This window comes from Corvus moneduloides, chromosome 24 (genome assembly GCF_009650955.1).
Source record: "Corvus moneduloides isolate bCorMon1 chromosome 24, bCorMon1.pri, whole genome shotgun sequence".
In the NCBI taxonomy this organism is placed as follows: Eukaryota; Metazoa; Chordata; class Aves; order Passeriformes; family Corvidae; genus Corvus; species Corvus moneduloides.
In genome coordinates, this window is record NC_045499.1 from 2,286,368 (window position 1) to 2,298,297 (window position 11,930).

An 11,930-nucleotide genomic window follows, 5' to 3' on the forward strand; every position below is an offset into this window, starting at 1 on the left:
GAGAGACACGGCGAGGGATGGGGAGGAATGGCAAGGAAAAGCAAGGTTTGGTAGGAATGGCAAGGCAAGGCAGTCAAGTGGTAGGCAAGAGAAGGCCCAAAGTTATAGGCAAGGCAGGGCAGTGAAAGGCAAGTCCAGCGATGGTTAGGAAAGACAAGTCAATGGCAGGGCAGTAAAGGCAAGGCAAGGCCAGGGAAGAAAGGTGGGGGATGCACAGTAAGGCAATGGAAGGAAAAGGAAAGGTAGGGCAGGGCAAGGTCTGGGGTGTGTTTGCAAGGCAAGACAAGGTTGAGGCAAGGGAAGGCAAGTCAAATGAGAGGCTTGCACAGCAAATTAAGGAGATTATAAAAAGAGTAGGAAAGTTCAGGTGGCTGATGGGTGAGCAAGGCAATGCAAGGCAAAGGAGTGGTAGGAAGGGCAAGGGAAGGACATGTGAGTGTAGGTAAGGCAGTCCTAGATTGGGATGGGCAAGGCAAGGCAAGTCACTGAAGGAGCAAGCAAGGCAAGGCAGGGCCAGGAAATGAGAGGTAGGGAAGTCAAGGTGGGGGGTGGGTGAAGAAGCCAATGGAGTGGCAGGAAGAGCAAGGGAAGGACCCCGAGGGTTCAGTAAGGGAACACGAGGCTGGGGTAGGCAAGGCTAAGCAAACCTAAGGAGGGGCAGGCAAGGCAAGGCCAGGGAAGAAAAGGGTAGGTAGGTCAAGGTGGGGGATTGGTATGCAGGGCAATACAAGGTATTTGCCTTTCCTTGGCCTGCCCTTTTTGCCTGTTCCTTGCCTGACTTTGCCTTCCATGCCCATCCATTCCCTTGCCTTGCCTGGCCTTGCCTTCTCAAAACTTGCATTGCCTTACTGACCCATCTGTATCTCTTCCGTGCCCTTCCTTCCCCTCCATTGCCTTGCATGCCTGGCTAACCCATCCCCACCTTGACTTCCAGAATGCTTTTTGGCCTATGACTCTCATTGCCTTGCCTACCCCTCCCTTGCCTTTCCTTGTCTTTCCTGCTCAACCTTGCATTTCCTTGGCATTCCTGATAATCCCTTGCCTTTCCTTCCATACCCCAACCTTCCATTGCCTTTCCCTGGCTTCCACATCATTCCTTTGTACCTCCTTCCACTGCATTGCCTGGAATTGCCTTGCTCATCCATCCCCACAATGGCTTCCTCACCCCTTTTTTGCAGGCTTTGAGTTGCACTGTCATTGCTTTATCTATCCCTCCCTTGCCTTGCCTTGCCATTCCTACCCAGCCTTGAACTTCCATGTCATTTCTGATCATCACTTCCTCTGCCTTTCTTACCCCTAAACATCTTTTTCTTTCCCTTCCTTCACTTAATTGCCTTGCATTGACTTGCTCAGCCATCCCCCGCCTTGCCTTCCCCACCCCATTTTTCCGGTTCTGCCTTGTTGCCTGCTCCTCCCATTTCCTTCATTTAGCCCCAGGGATTCAGGAGTAGATTGCATGTGACCCACAAGAGGTCAAGGTGAGCCAGACCTCTCTGTCCTGGCAGCTTTTGTCTGGGAGCAATACTGCAATGGAACTCTCACTTGCCTTGCTTTGCCCTGCTGAGCCTCCCTTGCCTTGAATTACCTGCGTGCCCATGCCCCACCCTTGACCTGCCTACTGCTTTCCTCCAGGGCCTTGCCTTGCCAGGCCTACACCTCCTTGGCATCTCCTTGCCGTTCCTACACAACCTTGCATTGCCCATTCATTCCTGACTGTCGCTTCCTTTGCCTTCCTGACCCATCCCTGTCCTTCCTGGCCCTTCCAACCACTGCATTACCTTGCATTGACTTGCTCACCCATCTCCCAGCGTGAACTCCCTGCCCATTTGTCCAGATCCAGCCTTGCCTTTCCTTCTCCTTCTGGGACTCTCATTGCCTTGCCTTGCAAAGCCACCACTTGCCTTGCCTTGCCCTTGAACCCCTCCCTTGCCTGGCATGACCTTACTCTGCCCTCCCCACCTGGATTGAATACCCTTTTCCTCCTGCCATTTCCGAGCCTTGCCTTGCCGTGCCTGCTTCTCCTAAGACTCTCAAAGCCTTCACAGACCTGCCGTGTTTCAGGAGCAGATGAGAGGCAGCCCAGGAGAGGTCACATCCTGCCAGACCCATCTGTCCTGGCAGTTTTTCTGGGACCAATCTTTGCGTGGATTGAATTTTGGACAGGCAATCCACATTTTGCCATGGCTCTGGGACCAGAATGACAGTTCTTTCCCATAGGAAGGAAAGGACAAAGTTTTAGGTGCAGATTAGAGGCAGCCCATGTGAGATCAAGGCTGGCCAGACCAGTCTGTCCTGGCCACTTTTGTCTGCGAGCAATCCTTGGCTGTACTGAATTTCAAACGTGCAATCCGAATTTTGGCCATGCCACCTGCAGCAAGGCCCTTGGAAAACCATTGAGCAAGGAATCCAACATGTGGGAGAACTGGCTGTCCTAAAGATCATTTTTTTCAAATAACAACCAAGCCACCAAAAGTCCAGACCTTTTAAAATGTGCAACACTGGCGTGGTTGGAACTCACAGGACTTGGTCAAGCACACTCCCACTTCCAGGCGAGGCAGCAATGGGATGAGGAAAACGAGGCAGTGGGTGCTGTGACAAGAAGGCTCCAGACATAGGAAGATACTGCCCATGCCCTGAGAAGTCTTGGCTGTGGAAACAGACCTGATGGGGCATATGGGGAAATTGGAAGAGGGGATTGAAGAGAGCCATCAGAAGCTCAGAAAGGAGCTTAGGGAGGACATTTTCCATGCCTCACCAGTGCAGACCAGGGCCTCTGCTATTGGGCGACTTAAGGAAACTTTCAAGGGACAAGGTGGATCAAGTCAGGCTGCAGAGCTGAAAGCTGTCCAGCTGTCTTTGGATATTGCTGAGCAAGAGAAGTAGCCAACACTGCCTCTGCACTGGCTCGTGGATGGTAGCAAACACTCTGGGGGAGTGGCTGGCACGATGGAAAAAGGCCAATTGGCAGCACAGAGGGAAACCCATCTGGGTTGCCGAAGTGTGGCAAGACATCGCTGCCCGGGTAGAGAAGGTGACCATGAAAGTCCATCAGGTGCCTAAGAGCTGGGCTAATGAGGAGCATCACAACAACGAACAGGTTGGTCAGGCTGCCAAGATTGAAGTGTCACAGGTAGATCTGGCCTGGAAACACAAGGGAGAGTTATTTGTAGCTTGGTGCACCCATGATGCCTCAGGCCACCAGGGAAGAGACACAACAAAATGGGCTTAGCCATGGACACTCTTACAGGAGAAGGTTTCACGAAGGATGTCTGCACTTCAGGCGGCTCTCCTGAAAGCTGTTTATTGCATAGGTGAAGTTACAGCAGCTCAGGGAGTGGGTATCCAGAGCCAGCCCTACAGCTGCCAGCTCCAGCTGTGGGCATACCTGAAGCCCTTTCTGTTCAAGTTACAAAGCATTTTATACTTTTCTTTGCAGAGTATCTTAATACATAACAACCAATAAGCACCACACACAATACCTTTACATTTGCCTATAGCCTATCATGGCTACTACCATCACCATATTATAGTCATTATTATCCAATCACAAGAGTAAGTTACAATTTAAGCTTACAATGGAAAATTCTCAGACCTCTCTTTTTCTTCCTACATCAACATTTCTTGTTTGCCTGTGATATCTCTCTTTTTGGTAAAGACATGTTTTCTATTTACTTACGCTCTTCTTGAGACTTATTTGCTTGGTGAAAAATGTCTTTGTTTGTAATCACATACCTTTGTCCTGCTCCTAAAAATCTCCTTCCAACTCATCTCCAACCTTTGCCTTCTCAGTTACTCAGTGCTCAGTGTTTCAGCAAAACATCTTTTACTCTACATCAAAACTTGCTTTCATTTCTATCTCATCCCCAGTTTCTACATTCAGAGATCTTTCTGCCAAGCCTACATACCTGTGAAACTTTCTTACCAAACTTTCATCCTCCCCAACACACTCTATCCTGGGTAATCCATGACTGTGAAATATGTGCTGCAATCAAGAAGGCCAAGTGGGTAAAGCCCCTGTGGTCTGGGGGGCATTGGTCTAAATATCAGTATGGGGAGGCCTGGCAGATCGATTGCATGACACAATCGTTACGTGCTGACAAGGGTAGAAGGCACCAGTGGATGGCTGGAGACCCACCCTGTGCCTCCCACCACTGCCTGGGACACCATCCTGGGCCTTGAGAAACACGTCCTGTGGCAACGTGGCAGCGCTGAAAGAATTGAGTTGGACACTGAACTCATTTCAGGAACAGCCTTAAAACCACCAGTGTTTCACCAGAAAAAGGTGTGTATTGAGTGGCAAAGCAAAGGATGGTCAGGAATGGCGTGGGTAGGACAGGCACGGCAAGGCAAGGCGAGAGAGCGGAAAGCAAAGCAAAGCGAGGCCAGGGAAGGAATCAGTGGGCAAGTCAAGGTGGGGAATGGGCACGGAAAGCAGTGTCGGGCAAGGAAGGGTAGCAGAGCAACGCAAGGCAAGGGGTGGGATTTCAAGGCAAGGCAACTGCAAGGTAAGTAAGGAAATGAGTCATAGGAGGAGCAGGCAAGACAACACAAGGCCAGGAAAAAAGGCATAGGGAAGTGAAGGTGGGTGATGGGTGAGCAAGGCAATGCAAGGCAATGGAGTGGTAGAAAGGGCAAGGGAAGGACACGGGGTGGTCAGTAAAGTAATGCAAGGTTTGGGTATGAAAGGCAAGGCAAAGCAAAGGAGGGGCAGAAAAGGCAAAGCAAGGCCAGGGAAAAAAGTTGTAGGCAGATCAAGCCAGGGGATGAGAGGCAAGGCCAAAAAAGGCAAGGGAGGGGCAGCAGGGCAAGGCAAGAAAAGAGCTGGCTTTGCAGGGAAAGGCAAGTGAAAGGTAGGGAAGGGAAGTAATAACTGGAGGAGCAAGGCAAGGCCAGGCCAGGATGGAGAGGCAGGGAACTGAAGGGGAGGTGATGGGAGGAAGGCAGTGCAAAGCAATGGAGGTGTAGGATGGGCAGTGGAAGGACACAGAGGGCTCAGCAGGGCAGGAGAGGGATGGTCAGGAATGAGAAGGACCTGTTACAGTGCGAATGCAAAAGCCAAACTGTTGAGCTTTTTGTCCTGCTACCTTTAGTGTCTGAGCAGTCAGGAGCTGTGTTCAGTTTTGGATCCTGTGAGACTGAAGGATTGTGATGGGACCTAGAGCTGAGAAGGCAAGTGCAGATAGCAGGGGGAGTGGTGCAGTTCCGTGGGTGCAGCTGCAGTTGCAGGCAGCAAGATCTTTCTCAGCTGGCACTTTCGTGAGCTCTGTTTTTGCAAATGTTTTCAAGTTCATAGCCTCACTCTGCAAGAATTAAAAAATCTATTAGCGGAAATAAGTTTGTGTTGCCATTCGAATGTGCTGCAAAGAAGAGGAAGATCCCGGAAATCTTTTTGTCCTGCCACAGTTGCTTTGGGAGCAGGGACGTTTCCAGCTCGGTCCTGCCCTTGGGGGTGGTTTCGAGCTGGGCTCGGAGCGTTTCCTTCTTTTGCAAGTCGGCAGCGCTATCGTGTGGTTGTTTCGATGAGCGCTGACAGTGCCCAGGAAAAAGCCAAGCGCTTCTCCGGCCTCATTCGTGAGGGAACAGCTCAGGGAAGAGCTCTGTGGTGGATCCTGGCTCTTGGAGACTGACAGAATGTGATGGCGCATACAGCTGGGAAGGAAGGAGAATGGTTTAATTGTTGGCTGTGCAGTTTATCGGCTGCAAAAGAAAAGTGAGTTCCAGCACAGCCCCTTTCTTTTAGAACTTGTTCTGTGGACTGATGCCATGAAGATTTTTTGCCTATTCTTTTATACCCCTGTTATACCTTTTTACAACTTCTGTACTCTCAGTGCTTTTTGCCTACATTCTTGGACTTGTTTGTCAAGCTAAGAGACGAAAGAAACATTTTAGAAGCTTCATAGCCAGGGATCAGTGTGCCCCAGACCCCAAGGTCCTCTCCAGAGCACATTCTGTAAACCAAGATAGAACCATCCAGGGGAAGGCTCCTTAGGGAGGGGGGCTCACTTGAGCCTCTCACTGGGGAATCTTTGATAGATCTGCTAATTAGTAAAACCTATAATGTTATACCCAGTGTTGGGAGGGGGGAGACACAGAGACAGACTCAGCGGGGTGCATCTCGATGCATATGACCTGGACGTGCTCACCTAAGGATCCTTAAAATAAATACCAAGGTAAAGTCCCTTTTCCCCTTCTAACCGTGTCTGACTCTTGATTTTAAGACCAGGAAAAGGCATCAGGACCAGCTGCTGGACGTTCTTAGGTTTGTAACTGGGCTCTGTGAGACTGAAGGTTCAGAGGGTACATGGAGCTGAGCACACAGACCTGTGTGTGCCACAGTTTGTAAGGTGCAAGGGGAAAGTGAAGGCCAGTGTTTACTTTCTTTCCCTAGGACTTTTGGTATGGGAATTGCTGGACATGGAAAGTTTCAAAGTTGGGCTCTGCTAGAGTGAAAGAATGTGATTGTACATTTAGTTTGAAAGGAAAGCTCCAGTTTGCATGGTGCTGTTGATATCCTTCAACGTGAATGTAAAACCCTGAAATAAAAAGCACAACACCAATGTGAGACATGCAGTTTAAGACTGCAGAGGGAAAGTGATGCCCAGCACTGACTCCTTTGTTCTAGGAACTTTTTTTTTAAGCAGTGAATCTTGAAGGTCTCTGTGTGAGACTGAAAGGAGAGGATTCAACATGCAGCTTAGAAGAAACTTCAGCTTCCTTTTGAAACCGCCAATTCTCACCACAGCCAAGGGACAATACAAATTCCTGTGCCAGGAAAGAAACAGATGCTGCATTACCCCTTGTTCTCCTTGCAGCTTGTCAACTACACAAAGCAGTATCAGTCCACGCACCACCTTTCTGAGCTCTTTGTACAGTTACACTTGAAGCCCAGGGACAAAATTGCAACAGTCCAGCAAAAACTTTTCCACAAACAGAGTCAGCTACGAACTCTCTTGGTTGGCTCAATGTGTAACTCACACCCACCAAACTGCCTCATACTCGCTGGAGATGTGCACTTCCCCTAAAGATCTCTGTACCATCCTAGCCTTTCATTCTCACAGACACTAAACACCTTCAAAACATCCAGCAACTGCTCTCGTACAAAAAGTCCTAGAACAAAAAGCCAGTACTGGTCTTTACCTTCCCCTTGCAGCCTATAAACCAGACCAAACACACTGGTGATTCACACTTTCCTTCTCAACTCGATAAAGCTTCGCTTTTTCTCAGTGTCACAGAGTCCTTTGCTAAACCAGAGTGTTTCCAGCTGCAGTTGGGACTGAGAGATGTGCCAGGACAGGAAGCATTCGATGACCTTCCCTCTTCCCTGTGGAAGCTGATATTCCCAGGGCAATCGCTTTCACACACGGTGTCGCAGAGTTCAACCAGCTACATCTCAGAGAAGTTAAGTGTCAGGACAGAGGGAGTTCCTGGGTTATCTCCTCCTCCTAGCAGCTGTTAAACTGCCCACAACACATTTTGGCTTTGCATCTTCCTTCTCACATATAGGCACCGCCACATTTTTCCACTCTCGCAGCTCCCTTTCAAACGACCAGCAGCTGCTCCCATAAAAAAGGCTCTAGAAGAAAAAGCCAGTGCTGGGCTGCACCTTCCCCTTGCCGCATGCAAGCCACATCAAACTCCCCAGTGCACTCTGTACTTTCCTTGTCAGCTACATCTCACCAGAATGTTCTCTGAATCTCGAGTCTAAAGCTGAACAGAATTGTTTCTACGCAGGGCTCAGACAGGACAATGTGCCAGCACAGGTAACTTCCACTGACTTCTCCTGCTGCCATTGATAACTTGGATTTGAAAGGCAGTCGAGTGGCAGTCACGCTCCTCTTGCAGCCTGTACCCTGCACACTCGGCCACGGTGCTCTGCAGGCTCATTCTCAGCCTCATGCAGCATCACACCCTTTCGTTCTCTCAGACCCAAAATGTTCGTGTATTTCTCACACAGAACACTGTGCCACCACTGAAGCAGTCCAGAGCACTGCCTCGGTCAAAACCCAGCAGCGCCACGCACTTTCCTTCTCAGCTCTAAGTACCATCACATTCCATCCCTCTTGTAGCCTAAAAAACTTCCCAGCTACCTCTCGCACACACAACTGTGCCAGGACAAGAGGCTTGCTGGGACCTTGCCCCTTACGTGTGGAAACTTGCATTTGCACCACAATCAAGCAACAGTCTTCTTTCCTTTACCACCTGTACATTACTTTCCCATTACGGTGCTTTGCACACTCCTCAGCTGTGAGCATCATCACACACCTTACATCCACGACCAAAGATCCTGATGTACCTTCGCAGAGAAAAATGTGCCAGGACCATCGGGTGTGTGCAGTTTCCAGACTTCAAGAAGGCCGTGAATGCCACTGGAATGCAGCCTGAGTGCAAGCTAGCAATTGTAATGGGGGAAGTCAGAGAAGGCTTTCTGTGCTGGCACATTTTCCTCTGCGAGCTGTAACTGGGAGCTCTTTGGTTCACCTTCAGACTGTGCAAGATTGAGTGTGACATGATCGCCGAGGAGAAAACTCCAGAACAGCAGCGTGTTTGGTGTGGTTTATAAGCTGCAAGGGAAACGTCCAGGCCAGCCCTGGGATTTTGTTCTTAGTCCGTTCTTATGGCAGCAGCTCCTGGATTCTCAAGTTCTACAGTTCAGCTCAGCAGAGTGGGAAATGTGAGAGCACATGTGGCTGAGAAGGAAGGTGCACAGCCCCGTGTCCCTTGCCTGTTGAAACGCTGCTGTGACAAAGATACACCTAGCACCTGCTTCTGTTCTGGCACATCTTTGTGTACAGACTACGTGGGCACTTTGGTCTCTGCCAAATTGGAAGTGCGTGACCTTACCCTATGGCTGGGCAGGAAACTGCAGAGCAGCAGTGTGACTCTGCTGCAAGAGAAAAGAGGACTGCCCTTGATTGCTGCAGCAGGGCATCTCACCCCCACAAGAGTTTCTCTGCTGTTTGCTAACCAGGTGACCCAAGCAGGACGAGCTGTCCTGCAGTGAGTTATTCTGGAGCTGTGGGGTAACACTGGGCTGGCTCCTCCCAGCTGCCAACAAACCTCTCACTGTTAAAGTGAGACCTGGCCGAGGGAGCTGGGTTTGTGAGTGACCCTCACTTTACAGCTGTAAAAGCCACACCAAACTTCCACAGAGCAGAAATCTTCTTTTCCTGGACATGTGTGGAGTTTCTCCTGTGAGAGGGGGCGCTGCTCCACGGTTACTCCACAGGGACGAAGTGATCTGTGCACGTTATCGTTGTTTTGGTGGGAAATCACTTTCAGCTCCTAATCAATGCTATTCCTTTTGCCAGCTGTAGTGCAGGTACCTTGCTATAGCGCACTGTTTATGTTATGGTGTAACCTATCTGTGGTTCTTCAGTTTTATCCTGTGTAGTAATTCCCATTGAGATTTTCCATCCATTATCTTTGTCCATTTAATAAATTATTCATTTTTATAAATCTGATTTGCCATCATTAGAACAGATGTGGATCAGCTTAACTGTTGCCAAAATTTGAGGCTAAGGCAGAGCTTGTCTGAAGCTTTCACTCTTCCTGTGACAACACCCCCAAACTGTGGCTGGGTGGCTCATAAAGCCCCCGAACCCCAACTTGGGGGGGAGGTCACTGACATGAGTCCCCCCAGCACTGGAGCAGCCGAACTCGATGATCCTCGTGGATCCCTCCCACCTCAGGATATTCCGTGATTCCAATGAATCACAAGCGCTTGGGCACTCCTGGGCACTCCGTGCTTGGGAGACAACGCTGCCTGGGGCTCGCCTTTATTCATCCATGGCATTTATCCTTTATTCATCCATGGCATTTATCCTTTATTCATCCATGCTTCCAGGAGAGCGCTGCCAGAGAAGCCCAGAGAGTCCGTCTGTCCGTCCGTCCCGCGGGATGCAGAGGGGATGTCTGTCTGTCTGTCTGTCTGCCTGTGTGTCCGTCCCGGGGGATGCAGCGGGGATGTCTGTCTGTCTGTCTGTGTGTCCGTCCCGGGGGATGCAGCGGGGATCTCTGTCTGTCTGTCTGTCCATCCCGGGGGATGCAGCGGGGATGTCTGTCTGTCTGTCTGTCTGTCCATCCCGGGGGATGCAGCGGGGATCTCTGCCTGTCTGTCTGTCTGTCCATCCCGGGGGATGCAGCGGGGATGTCTGTCTGTCTGTCTGTCTGTCCATCCCGGGGGATGCAGCGGGGATCTCTGTCTGTCTGTCTGTCTGTCCATCCCGGGGGATGCAGCGGGGATCTCTGTCTGTCTGTCTGTGCGTCCGTCCCGGGGGATGCAGCGGGGTATCTGTCTGTCTGTCCGTCCCAGGGGATGCAAGTAGGGATGTGTTTCTGTCCGTCCGCCTCCACCTGCCGGCGCCGGGCGCTGGGAGGGCAGGGGGCGAGGACCTATCTGTCGATGTGTCTATCGTGCTTTCTGTCCGTCCGTCCGTCCGTCTATCGGTCTGTTCATCGGCCTGTCCCGCTGTCCGTCCGTCTCTCTATCTGTCCGTCTGTCGGGGGGCGTGTCCCGCTGTCCCGGCCCGGCGATGATGATTGGCTGTAGGAGCTGTCGCTCAGAATGCGGCCACGCCTCCTCCCCGCAGGCACAGCCTCGCTAGCTCTGATTGGTTCGCTCCTCTGTCAATCATCACCCACCTCCTCCCGTGACTGGCCGGCAGCGCTGGCACGACGCGCGCCCGGTCTCTAATCTACCCAGCGACAGCCTCTGATTGGCGGGGAGTGCCAGGGCGATTTTTTGATTGGCCGAAGGCACAGGGAGGCGGGGCCATTCCCAGAGCGCGGGCGGGGGTCCCGGGGGTCCCGGGGGGCTCAGGGCCCGGCGGGCCGGGGAGGGGACAGCGCTGTGCCCTGCCGGGCCTGGCCCCGGGACACCGCAGAGGGGCTGTTTCTGCCAGGTGCCATCGTGCCAAGAACCAGGTTCCGTGTTCCCTGGGGCGCCACCAAAGCGTTCCAGCCTGGGGAGGGGAACCGGGCTGAGCTCCGCGGTCATGAACTGGGATAAAGGGAGCCGGTTTGGCTTGGGGCCGTGTCCCAGCGCTCATTCCTGGCCCTCATTCGTGGCCTGCCATGCAGGATGGGCCAGGTCCCCTTCCAGAGCCACCGCAGAGCGGTTGCGGGATGAGCAGTGAGAGGCACAGCCTCGCCGCAGCCCGGCGCCAGGAATTCTTCCCAAAGGAGAAAAGTCCATCACCCAATAATTTGATTCTACCTGCAGGGGCAGGTGTTGGATCCAGCTCCTAGCAGGGCCTCAGGCAGCACCTGATGATCCATTTGTTCCCTTTAATCTGCTCTGGAAGAGGAGCTCACAGGAATTCCAAGAGGAGGGCGCTGGGCTATGCTGAAACTGAGGTTATGCAAGGACTGATTTTCCAGACTTTGCTTCCCTTCCTGAATCCATCTGGCAATGGCAAGAGAGGGGAAAACTAACAGGATTGGCATTTTTCCTTCTGGAAAAAGGCAGAGGCTGGAGGTGGGGGGAGATTTGGCTTTGCCAGCTGATGAAACACAAGGAGAATTCCTCATTTCCAGCATTATGTTGGGGAAAACGTCCCTATTTCCCAGGATAACCCCTGTCCCAGCTAGGTCCAGCTCTTCCACACCAGCCAACGCTGTTTGGTTCAGGGTGAAATCGTAATTTATCCTGAAACTGTAATTGAAAATTGTAATTTATCCTGGGATTTGATTTCCAGGCCTCTGCCCTTCTGAGGGCAGTGCAGAGCCAGCTGCCAGGATTGAAGCAGAGCTGGCTTTCCCCACAACCATGATTTTATAGGAAAATACTCTTTTAAACTTAATTTCTTCCCTTATCAGACCCATCTGCGATTCCCAGACACTGTTTTGAGGACACAGAGAGAGATTTTTGCTGAAGAACAAAAAACTAAGTGGGATAAGGAGGGATTTTCTGATGAAAAATAGGGTTAACT